Source organism: Puma concolor, chromosome B2 (genome assembly GCF_028749965.1).
Source record: "Puma concolor isolate L17-30 chromosome B2, mPumCon1.1.hap2, whole genome shotgun sequence".
In the NCBI taxonomy this organism is placed as follows: Eukaryota; Metazoa; Chordata; class Mammalia; order Carnivora; family Felidae; genus Puma; species Puma concolor.
Genome location: NC_141671.1, coordinates 95218386 through 95245915, shown reverse-complemented (window position 1 = coordinate 95245915; position 27530 = coordinate 95218386). Strand labels below are relative to the sequence as shown.

At 36.4% G+C, this 27530-nt stretch overlaps 1 long non-coding RNA gene across 7 annotated transcripts in view; it reads left to right on the top strand.

Moving 5' to 3' along the window:
• Positions 1–27530, top strand: part of LOC147581115 (uncharacterized) — a 1011143-nt gene that overhangs the window by 573106 nt on the left and 410507 nt on the right. For all 7 annotated transcript variants that reach the window (XR_015251431.1, XR_015251428.1, XR_015251427.1 and 4 more), the window contains one exon: positions 20441–20525. This is a non-coding gene — a long non-coding RNA (uncharacterized LOC147581115). The remainder of the gene's footprint in view (positions 1–20440; positions 20526–27530) is intronic.

Genomic DNA, 27530 nt, shown 5'->3' with positions numbered 1-27530 from the left:
TGCTTAGCTTACTGGGGTGGATTGTTGTGACACATGTAGGTGTGTATGCCCATGTGCAGGAGGAGTGAGAATGGCATCACCCAGCTACCCAGTTCTAGTATCAGAACTCTGTGCTCTCCCCGACCAGCAATCGTGCACCCCTCCTTTGTCTCCAGCTTCCGTACATTCCCTGCTTTTACACTGCCTGTGACTAAACCATCAGGCTACCAGGCAGCACCTCCCTCCTGAATTTATCTCAGATGCAGCTGTGTTTCCCAGCCCCTCAGTACTGAGGGACTGCAGCTTTGACCTGCTCAGACTTTCTGGGGGAAGGTCTCACTGAGCAATGGCTGGGTGCCAGCCCACCCCCAGGAACTTCAGGAAACCGTGCTACTGCCAATGCCTAGAGACTGCGGCTGGGTGCCAGTCCACCCCAGGAAAAGTTCATGCAATTGTGTAGCAGCAGCGTTTCAAGTATTATAGAAAATCACAACACACGTCTGGTGCCAGGCTTCACCCTTAATGTCCTTGTTCCAGCACCAGCAAATGTGGTTGTTCTCCAGGATCCACTGGGACCTTTGGCTGTGGGATGGCCATACAGCCTCTACCAAATATCCTTCCAGTAGGGGAACTGCCTCTCCCCGTGTGGCCTGAGGACCCCGAGGACCTCACTCTGCTCCTGGGGATTCGCCCTTCCCACCAGAGCACCGCCAGGTATTGAGCTGCAGCGCTTCAGACCCTGCACTCTCCCTGTTTATAGAATCTTCATGGAATTTGAACCATCTCCTTTCTCCCTCTTTTGTTTAGTCTCTTGTGTACTTTTTCTTTTCTCTCCAGATGCTTGCGGTGGGAGGGGGGATGATTTCCATATTCTCCCCCCCCCACCATCTCTCTCCTCTCTCTGCAAGCAAAAATAGCTCTCTGCCCTTCACAGCTTTCTCTCCCTATTCACTTCTCCACGCCGTGTACCTGCTGAGTTCTGTGGTTCAGGTAGTGCAGATTGTTGTGTTAATCCTCAGATCAGTTTTCTAGGCGTGCAGGATGGTTTAGTGTTGATCTGGCTGTATTTCAGGCATGAGATATGCAAAAAAATCTTCCATGTTGTTCTGCCATCTTGGCCCCCTTGGATAACTGTTTCTCTGTAAGATCATCACTTAATGTTTAGTCCTTATAATAAACAACAATGAATACTTACAAGGTGAAATGAAATAAAAATGAGATAAGAACTATAAACAAAATAAAAAGTGTAACACATTTGAATGCACTAGGGAGGTGAGGTCTCTGATTGGATTAATTTCTGAAGTTTTAGTGGCCTGTGTGTTGTGTCTATGGGATGTGATGTTTGCCTACCTCAGGCAAAATTTCATGACAACAAAGACATCTCTAAACAGTTGCCTGATTTGGGACTGTTGCTGACCAATATTAGGAAAGAACTGTTGTTCATAATCAGAACAGACATTGGTCTCTTTTTCATGCAAATGATTACTTCTAACAGCACTTTGAGTCATAATTTAGCTAAGGATTGATTCTGATTGTATGGGGTTGCTAGGAAACACCCTTCTCTGAATGTGGGTGAAAAGATACTTCTTCACAGTGCAGCTTTTTTAGAATGATGGATATTAAATTTTAAGATGATGTGTGAATTAAACATTTTCATAAAATTGAAGATAAAAGGTTTTGGTTCCTTAGAAAGATGTAGTTATATAAAGAATTGCTGGCTTAACTTTTAATCTAAAATTTCTGTGTTGCAGTACTGAAGCAGCAACATTTTCTCTACATGCCTGTGTTTTGCTGTGCATCCACAAACATGAGTGGATATTAATTAGCATGTTGTTAGAGTGTAAGGGATTTTAATAGCCTAACTGGAAGGGTGCCCACATGTCCCTGGAAAATTACAAGCAGCAATTCACGAGCTATAACAGATAACCAGATGGATAAGTATGGAGTTAATGTTATTTCTTCTGGGACCAGAATGTCAAAATGAATATCTAATTAGGAAGACAAAGCAAAAATAAATCAAGGACCAGTTTTAAGAACAATAAGAATGGAATAAAGCCATCTTAATATTTAAATAAAATAAGAAGTGAGGCTTTGGAATTATTAAATATAAGACAAATATAACATTTGACTATCTCTACTTAAATAAACTGTATGAATGTATTTAACTCTCATTAGGCATTTTAAACTGATTACTATGTTGGTGAAATAGGTACCATGTCTACAAATTAAACAAAGACAAAATTACCTTGATAGCAGACATAATAATTGGCTAAGCAGTGAGAGTCTTTTTGCTTGAGAAAAATATACTCTTGATGTTTCTTTGCATCCTAAAAGAGAAAGGCATTTATTTGAAATTTATATCAATAAATATTTATTACTTGCTCAAGGGATAGAAGTGATTGAAACCTCTTTATGATCCTAAAATTTACTGGAGATGGTTGAGGTAATTTTTGTTACCTCAGGGGTAACTCTGTACCTTAGGGTATAGAGTCCTCTAATTTTAAGTAATTATTGTGAGAATTTAAGGTGTGTGTATGTGTGTGTGTATGTGTGTGTGTGTGTTGATTTCAATATTTTTAAGGCTCCAGATTAAAGGTACCCCAGTAACATAAACGTGTTATACGTTCTGATTCATTGATGGAAAGCATCTTGAGAACATAAGCAAATATCTTTTATTGTGTCCATGCCATTTGTAGTAACATATCTTGTGAAACAAAGAGATTTAGGTACACACACAGATGCATGTATCTTGAAAGGAAGATATTTTTTAAATGAATGCTGGTGATCTTCAAGAGATAATGTCTAAGATGTGGAAGAGGATAATGGGATTTTTTGTGTGTTATCCACAAGAGATGGTCAGAACTTTCGGTTGGAAGTCAGTGCGGTAGTTCCTCCTTATCCACAGTTTTAATTACCTGTAGCAAATTGTAGTCTAGAAGCAGATGATCCTTCTGATGAACCATCAAAAGGTCAATAGTAGCCTGATATTACATCACAATACCTACATCATTCACCTCACTACATCTCATCAGGTAGGCATTTTATCATTTCACATTATCACAAGAAGAAGAGTAGTATGGTATAAGATATTCTGAGAGAAAGACCACATTCCTATAACTTTTATTACAGTATATGGTTATAATTGTTCTATTTTATTATCAGTTATTGTTAAGTCTCTTATTGTGCCTTATTTATAAATTAAACTTTATCATAAGTGTGTATGCACAGGAAAAAGCACAGTGTATATAGGGCCTGATACTACTCAAGACTTCAGGCATCCACTGGGGGGTCTTGGAACATATCCTCCATGGATAAGGGGGGATTGCTATATGGTATTTTAGCTAAGGGCTTCAGCTGTAGGATCATTCAAATCATCAATAGTCCATCAATTAATGCTGCTATGCTTTGAGTAAAATATTTACCTCTTAAATAATCACTTTGCTCATCTGCAAATTGGATAAATAATATATCAGCTTTAAAGATCCCATAAGAGTTAAATTGAAAATGAGTGTAAAACACTTAGGAAATTGTTTATCACATGGTAGGCATGCAAGAACTGCTAATTTTTATGGTCTGGTTTACATAAGCATCAGTTAAGCATGGAAATATATGGAAAGTTACGTAAGTTGCATTTCTGTCATGGTATGCTTTCTTCAGAGCATCAATACTTTTCCTTTATCTTTTTTATCTATGCCATGGTGCTTTTTAACTCTGTTATTTCACATGGTCAGTTTCTTGTTTGTATTCTTACCTATTATGTTGGCCTTACTGTGGAAAAGAACTAGCTGCAAAAACTGAGCAGTGCTGCTTTTAAATTCATACTTGAGGCAAGATAGTATCTTTGGCAACATCATTTTCCTTACCGGTATGAATGGAGTCAGTCACCAGCTTTAAACTCCCCCTTGCACCAGCATGCCTAGTTCAACAAAATTTACCTCGTTTTTTTTAAGTTTAATTTATTTTGAGGGGGAAGGGGCAGAGACAGAAAGGGAGAGAGAGAATCCGAAGCAGGCTCCCTGCTGTCAGCACAGAGCCTGATGCAAGGCTCCATCTCAAGACAGCAAGATTACAATCTGAGCTGATATCAAGAGTTCGATGCATGGGGTGCCTGGATGACTCAGTCGGTTAAGTGTCCATCTTCATCTCATGTCATGATCTCATGGCTCGTGAGTTAGAGCCCTGCATCAGGTTCTGTGCTGACAGCTCAGAGCCCAGAGCCTGCTTCGGATTCTCTATCTCCTTCTCTTTCTGCTCCTCCCCTGCTCATACTCTGTCTTTATCTCTCTCAAAAATAAATCAATATTTAAAAAATTTTTTTAAAAAGAATCAGATGCTTAACTGATTGAGCCACCCAAGAGCCCCAACATGTTTCCTCTTAACCATGCCACCAGTGCTGTCCATTTTTGCTTTTGAAAAATCAATACCCATATTAAAAATTAAAAACAAAAAACTATTTACAACAGGAATTTGTATTCTTGAGGGCTCATATTGTATAGATTCATACTACTGGTACTTATTAGCACCATGGGCTTTGGAAGGTAAATGTAATTAAACTAAAATTTTTGAACTTGTTTTAACTTTCTCAAATGGTTTTGAGTGTTTCCATGGACATTGTAAGGCAGTGTGCAAGAATTAAATTTTGAAATGGATTTTTCCATATAAAAATGCTTATTCAGACCCAGTAATGAGAAATAATAGCTTTGCCATATTTTTACAGTAATGATGAAGTCACATTAATCATTCATACTCATTACCATTGTTTTAAATGACTAATGGTATTTGTTAGAGTCTAAAAAGAGAGAAAAAGACATAAAAGGATATCCAACACTCTTTTAGAGTTTGGTGAATGCATCAGTTCAGGTTCTCTAAGAAGACACAAAATGGGATGAGACGAGACATGAAGGAGATTTATTTGGGGTAAATATTTGTAAAAGATAAAGGAAGAGGGGGGCAGGAGAAAGTAGTAAAACCCTTCAGACCACGGTATAGAATTGAACCCCGTGAAAGGAGAGCAGGGATGGGGGATTGATCAGGAAGAGCTTCAGACAGCAGTGCCATTCTCCAAAAGACTCTCTCAGGTTGAAGAGAAGTTCCAAGGAAATTTACTGTTGGCGGGGGGAGGGGGGGGCTTTCATGGGCAAGAATGGTCTGACTCTAAAAGCTCTTCCATGCTCAGTCGTTGGTTGCAAGCAGCCCAGGGGAAGTTGGCCAGCAAAATGTGACAGATGGAGGCTATCAGCTGACTGCTGTCTGCAGCAGGTCGTTTGAAGGGTGATTGGAGCATGTGGTATGCCACCACAGTAATCTTCTCCTCAGACTCTTGTCAACAGTCATCACAGAATATCAATAATAAACTAGTAATATACATGTCAACAGTGCTGGTCCCTACAGGAGGCATAATTCCAAACTCACTACAGGTTATTTTTATATCAATATCCCAGGTGATAGGAATATTTTCTCCAGTATTTGCAGTTGATCTGTTTCTCTAGATCAATATTTAAAATATATATATTTCTCTCATTCTGTAGGTTGCCTTTTTGTTTTGTTGACCTTTTAATTTGTGCAGAAGTTTGATGTAGTCCCATTTGTTTATTTGTTTATTTTGTTGCTTGTGCTTTAGGAGTCATATTAAAAAAAATTATGGAAATCATTGCCAAGGACAATGTCAAGGAAGGGGTTGATGTTGAAATATATAAGGAATTCCTACAACTCAATAGCAAAAGACCAAATAATCCAATTAAAAAATGGGCCAAGGACCCAAATAGATGTTTTTGTTTTTGTTTTTCCCAGAAAAGATATTCAAATTGCCAGTGGGTAAAAGAAAGGTACCCAATAAAAGTAGAACAAAAAAATTTAGAAATATATATGTGGCTCTGTACCAATATCTCTCCTTACAGGATGATATCTTAAATAGTCATTTTATTTTATTTTTGGTAAATCTTGACAAATTCTTCTCAATATATACAATCAGTTAGGTGATACCAATTAGATTTGATAAAGGAAAGAAAACTGTTAGATGTCTCCTACACCAAATAGTCTAAAATATTCTTCAAACAAGCAGAGCTTTATACATGACCCTTACACTTCTAGATGGATGGGTAGATGGATGGATGGATGGAAGGAAGGATGGATGGAAGATTGAATAGATAGATCAATTTATTGATTGATGGATTCAAATTGTCAAGGATACAGTAATTTGGAAGTAAACAAGAACCTACCTGCCTTCAGAGAACTCACAGTTTAGCAGAGAATAAGGACTAACGAACAGATCACAACAATACAGAGTGATAGCTACCATTACATGAAACTACAGGAGAATCTGTAAATATATAAAAGAGTCCAGTATCTTATGGCACCTCAGACGATTTCCAGGAGAAAATGACATCTAAGATGAGTGTTAAAGTGAGGTTCAGTCAGGCAAAGGGGTCAGGTTTATTTTAAGCAGAGAGAACTGCAGGATGAGAGTGACTCAAAGAGAAAATGTGTAAGGCATACTAATTATTGGATGACTTAAAAAGCCTATTTATACTCTGTTTAAGCAGATACCATGTATATTGTTGAGTGATCACTACAAGAAAAACACTCTGTAGCAACGAGTACAGGAATTTTTCAATTGAAATATTTAAAAATTCATAGAATGGGGAGCCTGGGTGACTCAGTCGGTGAAGTGTCCTACTTTGGCTCAGGTCATGATCTCACGGTTCGTGAGTTTGAGCCCCGCATCAGGCTCTGTGCTGACAGCTCAGAGCCCGGAGCCTGCTTCGGATTCTGTGTCTCCCTCTCTCCCTGTCCCTCCCCGGCTCGCACTCTGTCTCTCTCTCTCTCTCTCAAAAATAAATAAACACTAAGAAAGAAAAAAGAAAAAAAATGAAAAAATAAAAATTCATAGAATGACGGTGATAAAAAAGGCAAGCAAGCCATTAGTGGAACTGGAGCCCTCTCTAGAACTCCATTTTAACATAACGGAACACAAGCTGAAGTTAAAGACCTGGATTTGCCTCTTATCTCTACTGCTTATTGAGAATCAGATCACTTACTGTCTCTGAGCCTCAGTTCCCTCTGTTTCTCACAGTGTTACTAAGAAAACTGTGAAAATTCATGTAAAATATCTTATGAGTTCTAAGCTTTTTAGATATGGAAGTTTTAACTTTTTGTTATTTTGGCAAATGTCCTTTGTTGCATAACTTCCAGAATATATAGAAGTTCAAGATGCTAGAAGTAGAATTGCCACATTTAGCAAATTAACACAGGATGTCGTGCGATATTTGGAATATACTTATATTAAAATAGCAAGCATTGTTTATCTGAAACTCAAATTACACTAGAAAATTTGTGTTTTATATGGGAATCCTAGTTAGAAGGGAAGTAGCAGTGGGGAGGGGGAAAAGATAGAGAGGTATAGGAAATGGACAGTCGTAGCTATATTACTTGATGTACTTTTCACTTTCCCTTGAAAATTAGTACATGTTCACTTAGTAAAATTAGGAAAATAAATAGAAGTAGAAAGGAAACAAGTTCCTGAATTATTAAATATCAGGTAATCCTTATTAGCATTTTTATGTATTTTCTACTTACCCATAGGTAAATACAGCTATATAAATTTAGCATAACAAATGGGATCATGTTATAGATACTTTTATATAAACAGAGGCTTTTTAACTCAATGATGTATCATAAATGTCTCTCTATGTCAACAAATCCATCATGTATTTTGTAGCATGTGTGTCATTCCATTATATAGAACAATTGATTTAAACAAGTCACTAAAGTTGGATATTTAGTTTGGTAAAACCTCTATACTATCATAGAATCAGCAATAAGGAGTATATTTATAGAAAAATATTTATAGGTACATTCTTAAATTTTTATTATTCCCTTAATCTAGACTCTTTGAAGTAAAATTATTTGGCTAAAGGAACATTTGGCTAGCTTTTGAAATAAATGATTAATATTCTTTCAAAAATATCTTACCCATTTATCTTTTCAGAAATAATACATGGTCATATTTCTCTACATTATGGCAAATCCTGTATTATGATACCCTTGACAATTTCATAAAGAATGGTATTTTGTTGTTATCATATGCATAGTTTGATGACTGATCAAGTTTGTTATATTCTGGCCATTTGTATTTGTTCTGTAATTGTCTACTGTGACAGCAAATTGGCTCACTCAAAATTACCTCATTTCTGTTTTTTAGTCCGACTTCTTTAAGATAAAGCCTGACAAGCTAATATCTATTTCCTAAATAGACCAGCAAGAGTCCATGCAGTCCCTCTGTCAAACAAAAGTGTTTAGATTTTGTTTGTTTGTTTATTGTTTGTTTCCCCTGTTTGTTTCCATTTGTATTGTCAGATCCCTGGCTTCTTGGGTGTCTGATAGCTGTGACAGGTGGCAGCAGAATATTATTTCTATTGGAATATTCTCTTGCTGCGGCTGGGCATTACTCGTGGCTGCGTCACTTCTGGTTATATAGTATCAGAATTTGGTTCTTTTCCTCCTTCTAGAAATTCTATACATTTACTAATACTGTAATAAATCCATTTTCATGTATTCTGCCTGAATAGGCTCTGGTTTAAACTAAAAACTCTATACAGTACACTATCTTATTCCCATTAACTGTTTTTTCTCCTGAGATTCATATTGTATTATTAATTTGCAATAGCACTTTACATATTAAGAGTTGGAGTTTTTCACATCACAAAGACTGCATGTTTTCTTAGTTTTCTGTTTACTTTTTAAAAAATTTTTTTTTCAACGTTTATTTATTTTTTGGGACAGAGAGAGACAGAGCATGAATGGGGGAGGGGCAGAGAGAGAGGGAGACACAGAATCGGAAACAGGCTCCAGGCTCTGAGCCATCAGCCCAGAGCCTGACGCGGGGCTCGAACTCACGGACCGCGAGATCGCGACCTGGCTGAAGTCGGACGCTTAACCGACTGCGCCACCCAGGTGCCCCGTTTTTCTGTTTACTTTTTAAATGGATCTAACAGTTCACTAATTTCAAACTAAACTAGAAATCTTAGTCTCTTTTCCTAATATCTCTGAACATATACATCTAAAGCATCACTTAAGTACAGTATTTTAGAATAGTTTATTGGAAAAGAATATTTGGAAATTACTGCAGATAATAAATACATTTTATACAGTTCCTAATTTAGATCCCAGTTTCCTGATCTTCCTCTCTTCTGCATCCCATTTTTCAGTAAATCTTTACCTCTAAGATGAAGTAATAATAGACCAAATATCAGTTAGAATAAGACTTAGCTGCACTGGAAAAGAGAAATGACATCCACAGTTTTCTTCCCAGGAAAACTTTGATAGGAAGTAGGGAGGTGAGAAAGGACAAGACAGGCATAGGGTGAAGCTTACATGTCTCAGAGAAGGTAACATGGTAGATACCTCAGGAAGCATACCCAAAACACTTAAAAAATTGTTTTTTTAATTGTTTACGTAAGCTCTATGCCCAAGCTCAGGGCTTGAACTCATGACCCTGAGGTCAGGAGTCACATGCTCCACTGACTGAGCCAGCCAGGCACCTCTACCCAAAACACTTTTTTTTTTTTTTTCAACCTTTATTTATTTTTGGGACACAGAGAGACAGAGCATGAACGGGGGAGGGGCAGAGAGAGAGGGAGACACAGAATCGGAAACAGGTTCCAGGCTCTGAGCCATCAGCCCAGGGCCCAATGCGGGGCTCGAACTCACGGACAGCGAGATCGTGACCTGGCTGAAGTCGGACGCTTAACCGACTGTGCCACACAGGCGCCCCCCCCCAAAACACTTTTAAACCCATTGGTAAATAGGTGCAGGCACAGCAAATAGGTGCTACATTAATAGTTAAAATTGTTAACTCTGAATACTCTTCAGCTGAGCAACTCCTGGACTCCCAGGTCACCTTCCCTAACCCTTCTAACTTTAAGTATCTCAGGTCTTGGCTTTCTTAAATTTAGTATTCTCCTCCTCCTCTTCCTCCTCCTCCTCTGCCTTCTTTAATGTTTATTTTTGAGAGAGACAGAGCATGAGCAGAGGAGGGGCAGAGAAAGAGGGAGACACAGAATCCAAAGCAAGCTTCACGCTCTGAGCTGTTGGCACAGAGCCCGATGCGGGGCTCAAACTCATGAACTGTGAGATCATGACATGTGCCAAAGTTGGACACTTAAATGACTGAGCCACCCAGGCACCCCTTAAGTTTAGCATTCCTGAAGACACTATGAACTCACTTTGCTTGAGAGAGTTAGAAGTTCTTTCATTACTCTCACAAAAAAGAATGAAGTAACTGAATTCCGCAAGAATCGGCTTTCCATTGTAGCCACTGTGGTGAAAAATAATATGGTGGCTCACAACAGAGGCTGCAGGGAGAATCCTCTAGGATGAGACACAGAGTCATTGATACTTCCATGGCAGCAAGAGCTGAAGTGAGGTCTCTTCAGTCGAAGGGAGCCACTGAATGTTGCCTACCTCGGTTGCAAAGGCTAGGAATGCCTAGATAGAGACCAAAGGTATCATGATAGAGACGAGATGAATAATTACAGTGAGCTTTGTGATAACTTTAACCTTATGATTTCCTTAAAAATTATCTTATATATTTTTGTCTATATGTTCTTTTATATTAACTGAGTATCACCTTGCCGGTCTCCATGCAAAACTATATTGATTACTTGCTTTGGTCAGAGTAGCACTGAAAATACAATTTTGTTTGGCATCCTTGTGATACCAAATCTTCCCATCCATGAGCACAGTTTATATCTTATGTATTTGGATGTATATGGATTTCTGATCTGCTTCTCATCCATAGAAGTATTTATCATTTACCATTTTTTCTATCAAGGACACTTTTAAAATATTTTTATACATTTATTTATATATTATATACATTATAATCACTTTGTATTTACATATATACAAATTCATTAAATATATATGTAAATGTATGCATATATAAACATGTGGGGAGAGGCCCCTGGGTGGCTCAGCGGGTTAAGAGTCTGACTCTTAGTTTCGACTCAGGTCATGATCTCACAGTTCATGTGTTTGAGCTGTGTGAGTTCATGTGTTTGACAGCTTGGAGCTTGCTTAGGATTCTCTCTCTGTCTCTCTCTCTCTCTCTCTCTCTCAGCCTCTCCCCTGTTCATTCTCGCTCTCTCTAAAAATAAATAAACATTTAAAAAATATGTGTGTGTGTGTGTGTGTGTGTGTGTGTGTGTCTAATCATTGTACTAAGTAAAGCAGTGGTAGAGTGTGGTTAGAGAAATTTTGTTTGATGGGGCGTCTGGGTGGCTCAGTTGGTTGAACGTCCCGCTTCAGCTCAGGTCACGATCTCACAGTTTGTGAGTTCGAGCCATGCGTCAGGCTCTGTGCTGACAGCTCAGAGCCTGGAGCCTGCTTCAGATTCTGTCTCTCTCTCTCTCTCTGCCCCTCCCCCACATGTACTCTGTCTCTCTCTTCCTCTCAAAAATAAAGAAAACTAATAAAACTTTTTTTAAATAAAATGGAGTGAATATTTTAAATGGAAGCAGATAATATGGAGTTATAATTTTGATAATTATTTTTGGAGGTCCTGTGTTTTATATATATGACATACTATTTATACTTATTTTATTAAATAATGTTTTAGATTCTGAAAAGGAGAAAATTAACTGGTATTTTTCAAATCTTTGTTTCAAGGTCCATTTTTTTAAAAGTTTATACTTCATCATGAAGAGTATTTAGCTTTATGAATATAATTTTATTATTTTTGCTTTGAGAATTGGTTAAGCTACTTTAGTTCTCCCTCTTTATCCCAAAATGACCATTTCTTTCTAAAAAAACATATATTTTTTGTTTTATTCCACTTTGAAGAACAATTGCTTTCAATAGAGCTTATGCAGTCTCATTTATCATGATTTAAAAAATATTTTCAACTTTAGCTTTAACTAGTAGTCATAGTCATAACCAATAAACTCCACATTCAATGCTATTATGTTGTATTTAATCTCTACTCATCTTATTCTTTGGTATTTAACTCCACAAGTTTCTTTTTGGTTTGATTAATTTGGTAACTTTTCCTTCTAAGTTTATATTGCTGTAAACAAAGGGCGTGGCTGGAGTAAATCTTGGTTCTTCTGACAGCTCATTTTCAGACACACTGCTCTCTCTCACGCTGTGGATTCGGCTGTCAGAATTGTACTCTGCACAAGAACTGCTGGGATGTGTATTTGATCCACTGAATTATGCTGCACAGTGATCATTTGCCTGTCCAACTTGGCTCTGCACTTAACTATTTTCATGGAAATTCCTCCTTAGCTATTCTTAGGTATGCTCTATATCCTTCCACTTTTACCTGTCTGTATTCTTTGTGCATCTTAGGAGGTTAATAAATTAAACTCCAACATACACGTTAGCTGCTGAAAACAATATACTAACAGTCACAATCAAAACCACTCCTGTAAACCTGTATTAGGAAATACTGATTACAGGGAACTTAATGGAAGTGTCCTACTTTCTGGAGTCATTTGTTTTGATGAGAGCCTGAGTGTAAATTCTGTACAAAACACAGACCGCTATTATGCAGTTAATTATGCACAAAGTAAACATGTACAACTGTAAACAGCAAAATGCCACCTAATAATGGATAACTCCAGATTTATGGTATGCATGTCCAATCTGTAAAGGCTTCTATTCATGAATCTAAAATGAATGGAACATTACCTAAATGATCCAAAATGAAGGATTTAATACATTGCTCTATCCTCATTGCTACTTATTTCTTGTCAGCAGATTTTTCATTTTGCCTTAATTTATTGTACATAAACACTATGCAAATGTTGGGGTCATATTTAAAAACATATGGCTTATGCTTATGATTACTGGTTAGGCATTTTATTACAATTACTTGCTAAGCAAATCACTTTCTTAATTATACAGGTCAGCATATAATCACCGCGCCCACATGTAGTTGCTGTACAAAGCTCCACTAAGTAAACATACTGGGCGTAATTTAGGGAATATGTTTATGTATTGTTCCCAACATATGTGTTAAGGTTGCCTCCTGGCTACTTACATCAGTGCAAATGGAATTTCTTCTATAAGGAACGCTTCAAATTTTGTGTATTCTGCTAGTACACGTACAGTTCTGAAATTTGATACCAAATATAATAAAATTTGATAGTTTTTATCCATCCCCCAAATGAAAATGATAAAGATGATTAAAAAGCTACTAACTAAATTCATATGATTATATTTTATTAATTTACATAACAAATAATAATTTGTTTTTATTCCTCTTTGTTTCAAGAAGTTCATGTGACTTACAAAAAATGCCAAAATTGCAACAATTTAAGGAATATCTAAATGAATATCAGAGTGTTAAGAGAAAAGAAATTGGGGGAAAGAAAATGTAGCAGTATTAAGATTAATTCACAAAATACATGCTGGCAGTCTTTTGAGAGTTGGACACAACCATTTTATTAGTCAAAACAGACACAGAAAAACAAATTGCTAATGATACACTGTGTCAAATCAATCCACTGCTTCAGAGAAGAGCACTGATTCTTGATTCTAAAGCGACATGTGTCCTATGCATTCTTTTAAGAGAAAGCACTCTTTAAAAAAGATCCCAGATGTGTCAATGTAGGTTCATGAATTATAACAAATGTGCCATCACGGTGTGGCATGTTGATATTGGGGAAGTTGTGTGTGTGGTGGGGAGGACAAGGGGTGAAAGGGAATTCTCTACTCTCCACTCTATTTTGCTGTGAACCTAAAAGTGTTCTAAAAGGTTTATTAATTTTAAAAAGTCCCAAACAGGGGCACCAGGGTGGCTCAGTCAGTTGAGCATCCAACTTTGATTTTGGCTCAGGTCATGATCCCAGGGTCGTGGGTCTCTGCCCCATGTCAGGCTCCATGCTGGGTGAGGAGCTTGCTTGGGATTCTGGGATTCTCTCTCTCTCTCTCTCTCTCTCTCTCTCTCTCTCTCTCTCTCTTTCTCTCTCTCTCTCTCTCTCCCCTCTTCCTCTCTCCCTCCCTCTCCCCAACTCACATACTCTCTCTTTCTCTCTAAAATAAAATTAAATAAATAATAAAAATAAATTAAAATTAAAAGAAAAAGTCCCAAATAATATGATTCTCATGATGGGCTGTAGACTATTCCACATTTGACCTTCATTGTAAAAGGTCAGTGTAATTCCAGTATAATTAATTAACAACTGACTCCTGGAGGTGATGGGGGAGATGATGGGTATATAGGTCAAAACAATGCAGTTTTGATATATGCATTAAACAATGCCTCCTTTAAGGTATTTCTGTAAATTGATATGCATCCCACATTCCAAATTGATATATATACTAGACCCTTGTGAAGTATTTTTATGGGTTCTAACTCATTAGGTTACCAATATATAATAAATGGTTTTACAATAGGAAAATCTGCTTGAGAATCTCTTTCCTTGAAAGTAACCCAGAGGTAAGGCATGCACAGATAGAAAAGATAAAAAAATAAATAGTTTGGAAGGGTGGCACAGGCATCCTTTTGATGATGGAAAACAGATTGCTTTGCTTGTCTTATATGCACTCTTTTGAACAAGGACATTTATGGAATTGCAGTAAACCAAGGGATAAGTGCCTTGTACACTTTGAGAAAAATATTCAGGTACTTGGTCATTTTAGCTAACTGTGTCTTAGAACAAATTCTGTAACCTGTAGCTATATATCATTTTTTTTTTCTTTTTAAAAAGTTTACATGATCATTTCACAAGGAGCCAAGAAAACCCCCACAAACAGGTAACAGCAGATCCAAGTTCTCATTTACATTGCTATTGTTATTTTTGTTATTTTGTGTTGTGAAACTGGAAAAGATGGAATGGCAATGCATGAAAGGTCAAAATATGAAATCAATTACCATATTTGTGCAGTTCCAATTTCTATGCAAAGCATATGGCTTTTCTCTATCTTGCTTGGATAATTACTCCCTTGTCATTTCCCATTGCTATTATTTTCAGCTTTCTCTTCACATGATTTTTTGTGAGGTGTAGGGAGACATGATATTATTATGTACCTTTAAAATATTCTTCTGGGTTGATTGTATCTGTTTATTCTGAAAGTCAATAACTATTTTTAAAAACTGAATGAGATCAGAGAAAGTGAAAAACATAAGAAATGTTCCAGAGCCTTAATGCAAAGATGACTATACAGTCTATTTGCTATATTCATTTTTTTTTAAAAAGGAATCTCATTAGTGATTAGAATTATGGAATTTGGATTACAGAAAAAAAGGAAAAAGGAATTAGCAACAACTAAAATTAAAATTGCAACCCTTTTAATAACCGCCAAATTCAAGTAAGCGCATGTCAAGATTCTCTTCAAAATTTAAGTGTAAGTGTTTAAGTCTAAATTGTCTCTTATTTCACACAAAAGCAAACATTTCATCACTTTAATGTTTCTGTAGTGATTGTATTTTGGAAAGTCTTAAGCTAAATTTTACCATAAATATTACTTAATTAATATTGGTGTAGCTAAAATGCATTTTACTTGTTTTTTTTGCATGCTTCATCATATTGGTCATTGGAAGTACAGAAACTCATACTTCTTAGTTATCCTGTTAATAGTGTAAAGCTTGGGGCTCCTGGGTGGCTCAGTCAGTTAAGTGCTAGATTTCGGCTCAGGTCATGATCTCATGTGTGAAGCCTGGTTGGGATTCTCTCTCTTTCCCGCTCTCTCTCTGACCCTCCCCGACTCACGCTTTCTCTCTTAAAAATAAATTAAAAAAAAAAAAAAAAACATAGTGTGAAGCTTATTTTCAGGGTTTTAAAAATTTCAGTTTATTAATAGTGAAACTTAGGCACACGCACAGACACAATTGACTTTTACCTTTCAGTGATCTTCTTATCCTTTGGACTAATTTTAAAACATTATTTGAAGAAATCTTCTTCAAGGTACTTCTGTCAGTACCTTCATGGAGTTACCTTAATTCTTATAAACCTGGGCATCAGGCTTCATAAGGGTAATCTAAACTTGTCAGTGCTCAACTATAAAAAAGAACCCCTGTATGTCTTTGTGTAGAATTGCAACTCTAGTAGCGTCTGGGTGGCTCAGTTGGTTAAGTGTCCGACTTCAGCTCAGGTCATGATCTCACAGTCTGTGAATTCGAGCCCCATGTCGGGCTCTGTGCTGACAGCTCAGAGCCTGGAGCCTGCTTCAGATTCTGTGTCTCCTCCTCTCTCTGCCCCTACCCTGCTCGTGCTCTGTCTCTCTCTGTGCCAAAAATAAATAAAAACATTAAAAAAATTAAAAATAAGAATTACAACTTCAACGAAATGTAGAGAAAACATGTTTTTCTCACAGGAAATGCCACCTTCCACTCAACATGGTTATTTTCACATCCCTAAATGCATCCTAAATGCCTTGCATCTGATTTAATTTGCAAAAGAAATGACTAGAATGTCAGGGAGATAGGTAGCTTTTTAAAATTACAGAGGTCTGTAGAGATATTATTTGTCACATCCCCTTCAAATGATTCTGCTAACAACTAATAAAGGAGTCAAACATTTATATATCAGAATCCTTTTTCTCCTTACTGAAAATCAAAAGAAAGCAGCTTTCAGGAAAAATTATTGAAACTAATTGGGACAGAAGGAAACAACACAAATAAACTAGAATATTAGTGACAGAATCAACTTTTCAAGAGCCTTGAAAAAGGGAAAGAGAGCAAATGGATGAGAAGGGATTCAAGAAAAATGTGGCAGATGCTACTAGAAAGGAAACAAGGGAGAGTCTGGGTGGCTCCGTTGGTTAAACATTGAACTCTTGATTTTAGGTCAGGTCATGATTTCAGAGTTCATGAGACTAAGCCCCTTGTTGGGCTCTGTGCTGACAATGCAGAACCTGTGTGGAATTCTCTCTCTCCCTTTCTCTCTACCCCTCCCCTGCTCATGCACATGTCCTCCACCTTTCAAAATCAATAAATAAACTAGAAAAAGAAAGAAAGAAAGAAAGAAAGAAAGAAAGAAAGAAAGAAAGAAAGAAAGAAAGAAAGAAAGAAAGAAAGAAAGAAAGGAAAAGAAAAGAAAAAAAAAAGAAAAGAAAAAAAAAACAACCTGGAAACTGAATGAACAAATTTAAGAAAAATCATTTCTGTGATACAAGAAACATCTGAGATATTTATCCATATGTATACCATTTCTCTGAAATATTGTGTAATTCTATATAAATCCATTTCCAGTCCTTTTATATTTCCTTCTGTATTTAAAAAATGAGTATAGTTGACACACAATGTTACATTAGTTTCAGGTGTGTGGCACTATGATGCAACCTCTTTTTTTTTTTTCAACGTTTATTTATTTTTGGGACAGAGAGAGACAGAGCATGAACGAGGGAGGGGCAGAGAGAGAGGGAGGCACAGAATCGGAAACAGGCTCCAGGCTCTGAGCCATCAGCCCAGAGCCTGACGCGGGGCTCGAACTCACGGACCGCGAGATCGTGACCTGAGCTGAAGTCGGACGCTTAACCAACTGCGCCACCCAGGCGCCCTATGATGCAACCTCTTGATACATTATGCTATGCTCACCACAAGTGTAGCTACCACATGTCACCATATAAGACTATCACAATATCATTGACCATATTTACTGTGCTGTACCATTTATTCTCATGATTTTTTCAATCCATAACTGAAAGCTTTATATTTCTTTCTGTTGATACATATTTTTATATGATATTTTCTTCTGCCTAAAGAATTCCTTTATCATTTCTTGTACTGTGCATCTGTATGTGATGAAATATTTCAGCTCTCATATGTCTGAACAAGTTGTAATTTAGCTTTCCATTTTGTGAGATATTTTTCTAGGTATAGAATTCTAGGTTGACAGTTTTTCTTTCAGTTTCATGTTATAAAGATAATATTCCACTCTCTTCTTGCTTACATTGTTGCTAATGAGAAACCCATGGTCATTCTTGCTTCTCTTCTGCTGGATGGAATCTGTCTTTTTCTGTTTGTTTTTAAGACTTTTTTTCCTTTTATCAGTAATTTTCATGTGCCAAAGTGTAGTGTTTTGTTTTTGTTTTTGTTTTTCACGTCCTATATGTTTGAGGAACCTTGAATGGTTTGGATCTGTAAGCTTATAATTTTCATCAAATTTGGAAATTTTGTCATTCAATTGATTCTCCTTTCATTTTTTTACTTAATTTTTTTCCTCTGTTTAATTTTATGTAGCTTCTACTGCTATGAATTCATGGTCACTGATCTTTTCTTTTCAATATCTAATTTTCTATTAATCCTACTGACTATATTTTCTTCTTAGACATTGTAATTTTTCTCTCTGGAAGTTTCATTTGGTCTTTTCTATGTCTTCAGGGTATATATTAATTTTTTGAACATATGGAATATCTCTATAATTATAATTTCAGTATCCTTGTCTGCTAACTTCAACATCTATATCAGTTCTTGGTCAGTTTTCACTGATTTATTTTATTACTCAGTATGGGTCATATTTTCATGCTTCTTTCCATGCCTGGTAACTTTTATCAAATGACAGACAATATAATTTTATCTTGTTAGGTGCTTCATTTGGAGACACAGCTGTGTAACTTAAAAATAGTTTAATCCTTTTGTTTTGCTTTATAAGATTTGTTATATGAGCAAGAGCCTTAGTAATGTACCCTATGCTTCATGAATTATGAAATTGTCCGAACTTACTGGATTAAACAGGTTTACTATTCCATACCCTCTATGAGTGTCAAATACTATCCCCTCTAATCCTTTTGGATGATTCTTTCCCTGATCTTTGGTGATTTCCTTAATACTTGTACTGACCAGAAATCTAAAGAACTGAAAGAAATCTCTCTAGGTGTCTGGGTTTTTCTGTGTAGATTTGTCCTCTCTGGTACTCTGTCCTGAAATTTTTGGGTGCCTTGGTCTCCATAGACACTCAGCTCGATATTCTCTGATCAGTTTTGACTGGATTCTCGCTCCTTACACTGTGGCCTGGGCATTTTCTCAAAGTAGTAACTGTGGGAGTCATTCAGTTTATCTTGTTTTCTTTTCTTTCTCTCAGGGATCACTGTTTTTTTATTGTGTCATGTCCAATACCATGAAGATGGTTATTTCATGTACTTTTTTTTCTGCTGGATTTTTGTTTGTTTGTGCCCAGTGGTGAGAAAGAGAAAGCCAAATCCAGTTCTTGTTGCTTCACATCAGAAATCAGTATATATAGTTTTTTTCTATGTGATAAGTTCTCACAATGAGTTTGCAGGTTCTGTGGATAAGTGTACTTTTCATTTCCATATATACTAGCAGATTTTGTTTTAAAATGCAACAAATTGTACTCCTGCCAACAATACATGCAAGTATATTTTCCTACATCACTTAAAAATTTTTTTTTAATGTTTCCAGGCTGGTAAAAAGTTATCAATCATTCGTAATTTAATAATTTACATTTTATGTTATTGAATTTAAGCATGATTTTATATGCCTGTTGGTCATCTGAACTTGCTTGTCTATTTTTTCTGTCTACCTTTTGTGCAACTGACCATTTTCTTATCAATTTGTAAAAAGCACATTGTGTCTTTTAAATTTTTCTTAATGTTTATTTTATTTTTGAGACAGAGACAGAGAGTGAGTGGGGGAGGGGCAAAAAGAGGGAGACACAGAATCTAAAACAGGCTCCAGGCTCTGAGCTGTCAACACAGAGCCTAATATGGGGCTCGAACTCACAAGATGTGAGATCATGACCTGAGCCAAAGATGGATGCTTAACCGACTAAGCCACCCAGGTGCCCCACATTGTGTCTTTTAATAAATTATTTTTAAATAAATTTTCTGTACTTTGCATTGTAAATATTTCAAAATATATTGCCTACTTTCCAATATTTATTTTATCTTAACCCTGATATTTAATTTTAAAAATGCTTATTTTAATTAACTGAAAATAGCACATTCATTCTTTTATAACATCAAGTTTTTATGGTATCTTGTTTAAGAAGGACATCCCTTTCCCTGGGTTGCACAGGTAGTGTTTTGGTACTCCTTGCAAGATCTAGGGTCATCTAGATAGTAAACAATAGAACTGAAACCAGAACATTTATTTCTGTGTCCTTTCCATTTTATCATATATCTGTTACTTGAATAATCATAAGCTAGTAATTAAAATAGACTTTCAATTTTGAAGGAAGGAAGGAAAAGAGAGAAGGGAGAGATGGACACAAAATAGAGAACTTTAGATCATAAACTTTAATGTTTTTAATTCCAAATATATGTATCTGTTATATCTAGATTGTTTTGAGAAACAAGTTATGTTGTTAACTGTCATCAGCATACCCACTAAATGAGATTTAACACATTTCATAAAATTTTGCTTTATCAATCAAAATTTCTAAACCAGCTGGTAATAATTCTACTTGAGAATGGATTTGAGTGTGTATTTCAGTACATACAGTAGTGATGAAAGACAATATGAAAGTGTATTAAATGTCACAAACTCTTTTAATAGCATCCTCTTGAAGATTTCATGGGTGATACAAGATGGTAGCGGATTGATATGAAGCAAATTCTGAGACCATGATGTCTACCCGAAGGTTAGTTCCCGATCAACTGAATGATAGTATGTGTGTCAGAGATGAATCTTATAATCATAGCTCTCTTTCAGCTTTAATTGAACAGGCATACACTAATTCTTGATAAGAAGACGTTGTCTTTTATTTTAGCTTTAATACCAAAAGAGTTTGAAACTTTAAATTGTTCATTTTGCTTTATTGCACTTTTGAAGCTGTCCAAATCTCACTCAGTGGTATTCTTTCCTTTCCATCAGAAAGAATCTGATGAGGGAAGTGGACATCCAATTAACCACTCACCTGACACCACACTTCCTCTTTAGGATGTCTTAGCTTTGAGATACACTGAAGCTTGACTCTCTCATGACATTTCACTATCAAATATTCAGGTAGATTGCATTAAGGACATTAATTTCCCTGCCAATCTCTCAAAGCAGTGCTTCAGAAATGTCCAATAATACAGCAAATATTGTAAGAAGACCTGAACTCATTGTCATAACATATAAATGTTGTTATTCAGTCTGCTATGCTGTCTCAACCTGCAGCCCTATATAGTATCGACATTTATATATGTGATGTCTCTTTGTAAAGTCATCACATTATGCTATATTAAAAAGAAAGATAAAGAAAATATGTAAGTGCAAACCATGTTTTCAGATTTCACCAAATGATCTCTTTTATCCAAAATAAATATAAGTTTTAGTGTTTTGTTAGTAAAAAATCATAGAATTTTTACAGATTTTCTCATTGTTCCATAGAGGCCATGCATTGTCTATCCTCATTATTCCAACTTCACCAATAGTCATAAAAATTTTGCAAGTTTAGTCTCATTTCTTCAAATATAGTATCAATTCCTTAAGGCATACCTTGTGATTTTTATGTCTCTTATGTCTCCCATGACTTGTGTACAAATATATATATAACAGAGTTGAAAACATTTATTGATTTTTTTCTTCAATAATTTAGAAAATTATATTGCATAGCCTCCAGGTGACATAAATATTAGTGAAATGAATTAATTGCCACCCTCAAAGACCATATATCTACTAAGAAGGATACGATTGAAGCATACAACACATCCACACACACTCATATTCACACACATACCAAATAGAAATTAAAAGAAACCATCCACAAAGAGCTAAAAATCAAATTGTTGTGAGAGTTTAGAGAAGAGCTGAGAAATCAACTAAATAACATGAAAATAACAAGAAAAGTTCTATGAGGTAAAGTAATTTGACATGGTATATGAAAGAATTTTATAAATGGATGGAAGAGGAGGTCATTCTATATAGAGAAGGCACACAACCAACAGTTTAAAAGTGTAAGTATTTTCTTGGGGGAAATAAAGTAATCCATTTTCTTAAAACATAGGAAATATTCCCAGGAATAGAATAAAGTACAGTCTCTAAGGACTTATTACAAAGTCATAACCATTGGTAAGCAGAGGAATGTATGTGTAAAAGTTGTTTTTAAGTAGGTAGATGGAGTGACAAAGCAAGGACAATAAAAGCACTGAAAAGATGTATTTTCAGCAAAATTGGAAGACTGAGAAAACCTCAAAACCCAATATTCACAATACTTCCAGAGGCAATAGATCTGGACAGAGCGGGGCATCATATTAGGAGATCTTAGAAATCTCCAGTAATTAGTCATTATCTTAAGGAAGAACCAATAGGGAACTTTCATACTTCACCTGCTGTGAACAAGGCAGAATGGACACGGCTTGAATGTCTGGCGAAAACAGAGATGATATGCAAAGAGCAGAGCAGCCCAGAAATGGAAGCCCAGAGTAAAAGCAAAATGTCTATTCTAATTGTTAAGTAAATCACCCTGAAGGCTACACTGTATCCCATGCCAGTCATTAGCTTGTGAAGAAAGTGGAAACTCAGAGATTCTATTAAAAACCCTCTTGAGGGGCGCCTGGGTGGTGCAGTCGGTTAAGCGTCCGACTTCAGCTCAGGTCACGATCTCGCGGTCGGTGAGTTTGAGCCCCGTGTCAGGCTCTGGGCTGATGGCTCAGAGCCTGGAGCCTGTTTCAGATTCTGTGTCTCCCTCCCTCTCTGCCCCTCCCCCATTCATGCTCTGTCTCTCTCTGTCCCAAAATAAATAAAAAACGTTGAAAAAAAAAAAACAACCCTCTTGAGCCAGATTAGTTTAAGAAAGGAAGAGAAGTGGTGGTTATAATCTCTAGCTGTGGCAAGACAAGAGAGAGTTCATGAATAGGCAAGTCTGAAAAGCTACCTGGGCTACCACTCATCCCATTCGGAGAAGAAGCTCATAAAGAGCTGTTTAGGAAAGTGTGTCAATTCAAACAGGGCCAATAAAATGAAAATATACAGGGTCCATACAAAAATATTATAGAACACAATAAAAAATAGTAGTACAAGTTTTTTTTTATGGGTTAGAAAACTTTATTACACATATGTTGCCACAAAGTAGAGCAACTAATTTTTTTTTTTTTAATTTTTTTTTTCAACGTTTATTTATTTTTGGGACAGAGAGAGACAGAGCATGAGCAGGGGAGGGTCAGAGAGAGAGAGAGAGGGAGACACACAACCTGAAGCAGGCTCCAGGCTCCGAGCTGTCAGCACAGAGCCCAACATGGGTCTCAAACTCACAAACTGTGAGGTCATGACCTGAGCTAAAGTTAGAAGCTCAACCAACTGAGCCACCCAGGTGCCCTAAAGTAGAGCCATTCTGACATGACTTTTTTTTTTTTTTTTTAAATGAAAGAAGCAGTTACTTCTATGAAGGAAGACCAGAGAATATATATTTAAAAATTCTGAGATAAAATGGCCAAATTGTAGGATGGTAAACAGAAAAATGCAGAACTCAAATAAGTAGAAAAAAAAAGACCAAATCATTTGAGAAATGAACACTAAATTACAAGGAGCACAAAGGAGAATACATTTCACATAAAACCAGTAACAGACAATGATAGAATCAAAAAGATTTAACAAAGAAGTTATTTAAAGAAGTTGGGGAAAATAAAGATAAAATGGAAACAGTCAAGGGGGATTTAACATATGCACAAGTGATTTCCACTGGAGAAAACAGAATCATTAGATACAACAATAAAATATTTACTTTGAAATTAAAATGTGTATTATTTTATTTTATTTTATTTTTTTCAACGTTTTTATTTATTTTTGGGACAGAGAGAGACAGAGCATGAATGGGGGAGGGGCAGAGAGAGAGGGAGACACAGAATCGGAAACAGGCTCTAGGCTCCGAGCCATCAGCCCAGAGCCTGACGCGGGGCTCGAACTCACGGACCGCGAGATCGTGATCTGGCTGAAGTTGGACGCTTAACCGACTGCACCACCCAGGCGCCCCTTAATGTGTATTATTTTAAATGGAATTACATTTAGATTGCCCATTTCAATTTAACCTTAAGCCAATAACAACAATTCAGTTGATCAATTCCAGTGTGATTTTACATGACTATCCTGTTCACATTCACTTCTCAAAATGGTACCCATCCATGTTGAACGCTTAAATGCCTAGTCAAATACTAGATTTCTCAATAATTTCCAGCATCCCTAGTAATCATATGCCAAACAAGATGTGATAACTTGCTTGTTTAAATTTCAGAGACTTTGAGTCTCACGACACTCATTACAGTTTTAATTTGTCTTATATTTTAATTTTATTTCATTTTCTTTTTTGTTATTCATGTGTTTTATCAACATACCCATTTTTCAGAAATGACAAAGTAATAGGTAGCACACACTTTTTAAAAATATTCAATACTTGGAATGTGCTGTTGAACATTGTAGGCGGTTTATAAATATTTGCTGATTTAATGACTAATGCATATGTATTGGTGAGTAGGTTGAAATGTTTTTTTTTATGAACTCAATGCAACTTATTACTTTTTCATGTACGCATGCTCTATACTTCTCACTTGAAAGCTTTGGTAATTCGAACCACAGCAAACAAAACCCATATACGTATCCATATATATGTATATATTTTTGATAAAATGAATATATGATTAAAAAATGCTCACTCAAATCTGATTTGAGATTGAGCTTTCTAGCATCTCAAAATCAAATGTTGTAGGAATTCAGACTGTAAATGTTTACGTATTTCAGAGACTTCTCTCCATACCACACCTGCATCATAACTTCTATCCTTTCCATAGTTTGTTAATTAATACAGTCTAAGAATCTTGCACTTTCAGGCTTTATGCCTTATTTGATTAGCCAAGTTGAATAAAAGAATATGGAGATCTTAGTGTTTATATTAAATAATATAGGCTCATTATTTTCTGCCTCTAGACAGTCAGGTACAAAATGTTTTAATGTCTCTGTAATTTTTTAATTGCTTTGTATTTATCTATTCAGCAGCATCTTCCACAACTTCCCCACTTTAGGGTAAATATTGAATGATACTGAAATAAATCTAGTATTTTTAATATGCCTTCTCACTCCCTTTGCCCATTCACATAATGTTCTTTGCAGTACCTTTCACACTTATTCACATGCAAAGTTTATGCTTAAGCCAATAGCTGTAAATGTCTTTCCTTCACAGCAAAGACATATTATATCATTTTTTCTTTGCTCCTCTCATGCTTTTTGTATTCATCCAATAGAGCAATTGTCATGTTGAATCATATTTGTTTCCTTGTATGCATCTTTCCCACTGGATTTTATTTTTATTATTTATTTACTTATTTTGAGAGAGAGTATGAGCAGGGGAGGGAGCCGAGAAAGAGGGAGAGAGAGAATCCCAAGCAACCTTGGCAGTGTCAGCACCAAGCCTAATACTGGGCTCAATCCCACCAACCATGAGGTCGTGACCTGAGCTGAAATCAGGAGTCAGAGGCTTAACCAACTGAGCCACCCAGGCACTCCCCTAGCCCCACCCCCGCACTGGATTTTAAACTCTTCAATGATGTAAATGTTTTCATAATCTTTTTAAGTCTATTATTATAGACAGTGCTTGGAACCCAGTTGATTCTCAATAAATGGGTGGTAAATTTTTATTTATTTATTTTGACTTTATTATTTAAAAAAAAATTTTTTTAACATTTATTTATTTATTTATTTATTTATTTTTAATTTTTTTTTTCAACGTTTTTATTTATTTTTGGGACAGAGAGAGACAGAGCATGAACGGGGGAGGGGCAGAGAGAGAGGGAGACACAGAATCGGAAACAGGCTCCAGGCTCTGAGCCATCAGCCCAGAGCCTGACGCGGGGCTCGAACTCACGGACCGCGAGATCGTGACCTGGCTGAAGTCGGACGCTTAACCGACTGCGCCACCCAGGCGCCCCAACATTTATTTATTTTTGAGACAGAGAAAGACAGAGCATGAACTGGGGAGGGTCAGAGAAAGAGGGAGACGTAGAATTTGAAACAGGCTCCAGGCTCTGAGCTGTCAGCACAGAGCCTGACGCTGGGCTTGAAATCACGGACCGCGAGATCATGACCTGAGCTGAAGTCGGCCGCTTAACCGACTGAGCCACCCAGGCACCCCTATTTTGACTTACTTTAAATGAAACTAAATTCTCTTTATGTTTTCTCACCAATGAAGTCCCAGTAACGTTGTATTTTTTAAAAAATTCAAGTCTTTTTGACATGTTGGATTGGACTCCATAGTCCTCTGAGAACCCTTATCTCAATGACCTTTCCATTACTATGGACTCTGAGTTATGTGCTTTATCTTCACTTCTTAAATTTCCTAAGCCTTTTTCTGGACAGCCTGAGCAAACTATTTCATCTCTCTGTATTTCACTTTCAGCTTTCATAAAATAGGTCTAATAGTAATAGCATTTACTATATAGGATTGTAAGGATTCAATAAACTTATGTATGTAAAATATTTTAAAAAGAGTGTGTCATATATATGTTATATAACATATGTTGTATGCATGTTATCTGTATATATACATTAAAATGGTTCCTATTATATTTTTGCTATTTCCAGCTGCTTTGTAGTCTATTTCCTGTTTTCACCCTTGACTGTGTCTGTATAGCGCCCAAATGGGAATAAGATCTCTTTGGAATGACAGCCCATCCTATATGCGGCAGTTCCTGAAAGTGACTGCTTCCCAGGTGCTGAGGGTTTTTCAGTCTGCTTACAACAGATAAAGTTTTTTCAAAGCTGTGCTGCCAATGATTAAGACCATTCCTCAGAAACAAAATTGATCTCATATGTTCCAGAAGCAATTCATGGGGAATGACAGTTTGCACCTAGTTGTACTTTACAAGAAGTTTGGTCTTAAAAGAGAAAATAAATCAGGACTTATTAAATTATCATTATTAATAATATTACTTGGTAGACCACACCTGTATTGTGGGCGTGTCTGTGATCTAAGAACCAAAACTTCATGTGGAATTATTGTTATCATTGCAAATCCTTTTGAGGAAATAATCATCTCTGATTCTGCTAAGAAATATGTATTTACAGTTAAATGGTTACAGATGAAAGGAAGGGTGATCATCTGGCTCATCTATAAAATTTGTATGATAGTACTGGTCTGTCAGAATTAATTCTGAGCTATAAGTGCCAAAAATATTTAACACTTAGTAAGTTATTAAAACGTATAGAAGAACTTTAAAACCTGCTGTAAATGCATATGTATAGTATGTGTAAATCACATTCTGAAATATATACATGTATATAAAACTTATGTTTAACCAGTGTTGTGGTGACTAATTCCTAGGTGTTAGGCCTATATATAGAAATTGAATTTATCTAGTATACCTCACATTGCATTTCCTCCTTTAGATTCATTACAATCCTGGATAATTATGTTGTATCCATTTCCTATATTCTTTTTCTTTTAAGTCTTCAGTTATAAGTGGATCTTGGGACACCTGGGTGGCTCAGTCAGTTAAGCGTCCGACTTGGGCCCAGGTCATGAGCTCACAGTTGGTGGGTTCGAGTCCCGCATCGGGCTCTGTGCTGATGGCCCAGAGCCTGCAGCCTGCTTCAGATTCTGTGTCTCCTTCTCTCTCTCTCTGCCCCTCCCCCACTCATGCTGTGTCTCTCTCTCTCCTTCAAAATTAAACGTTAA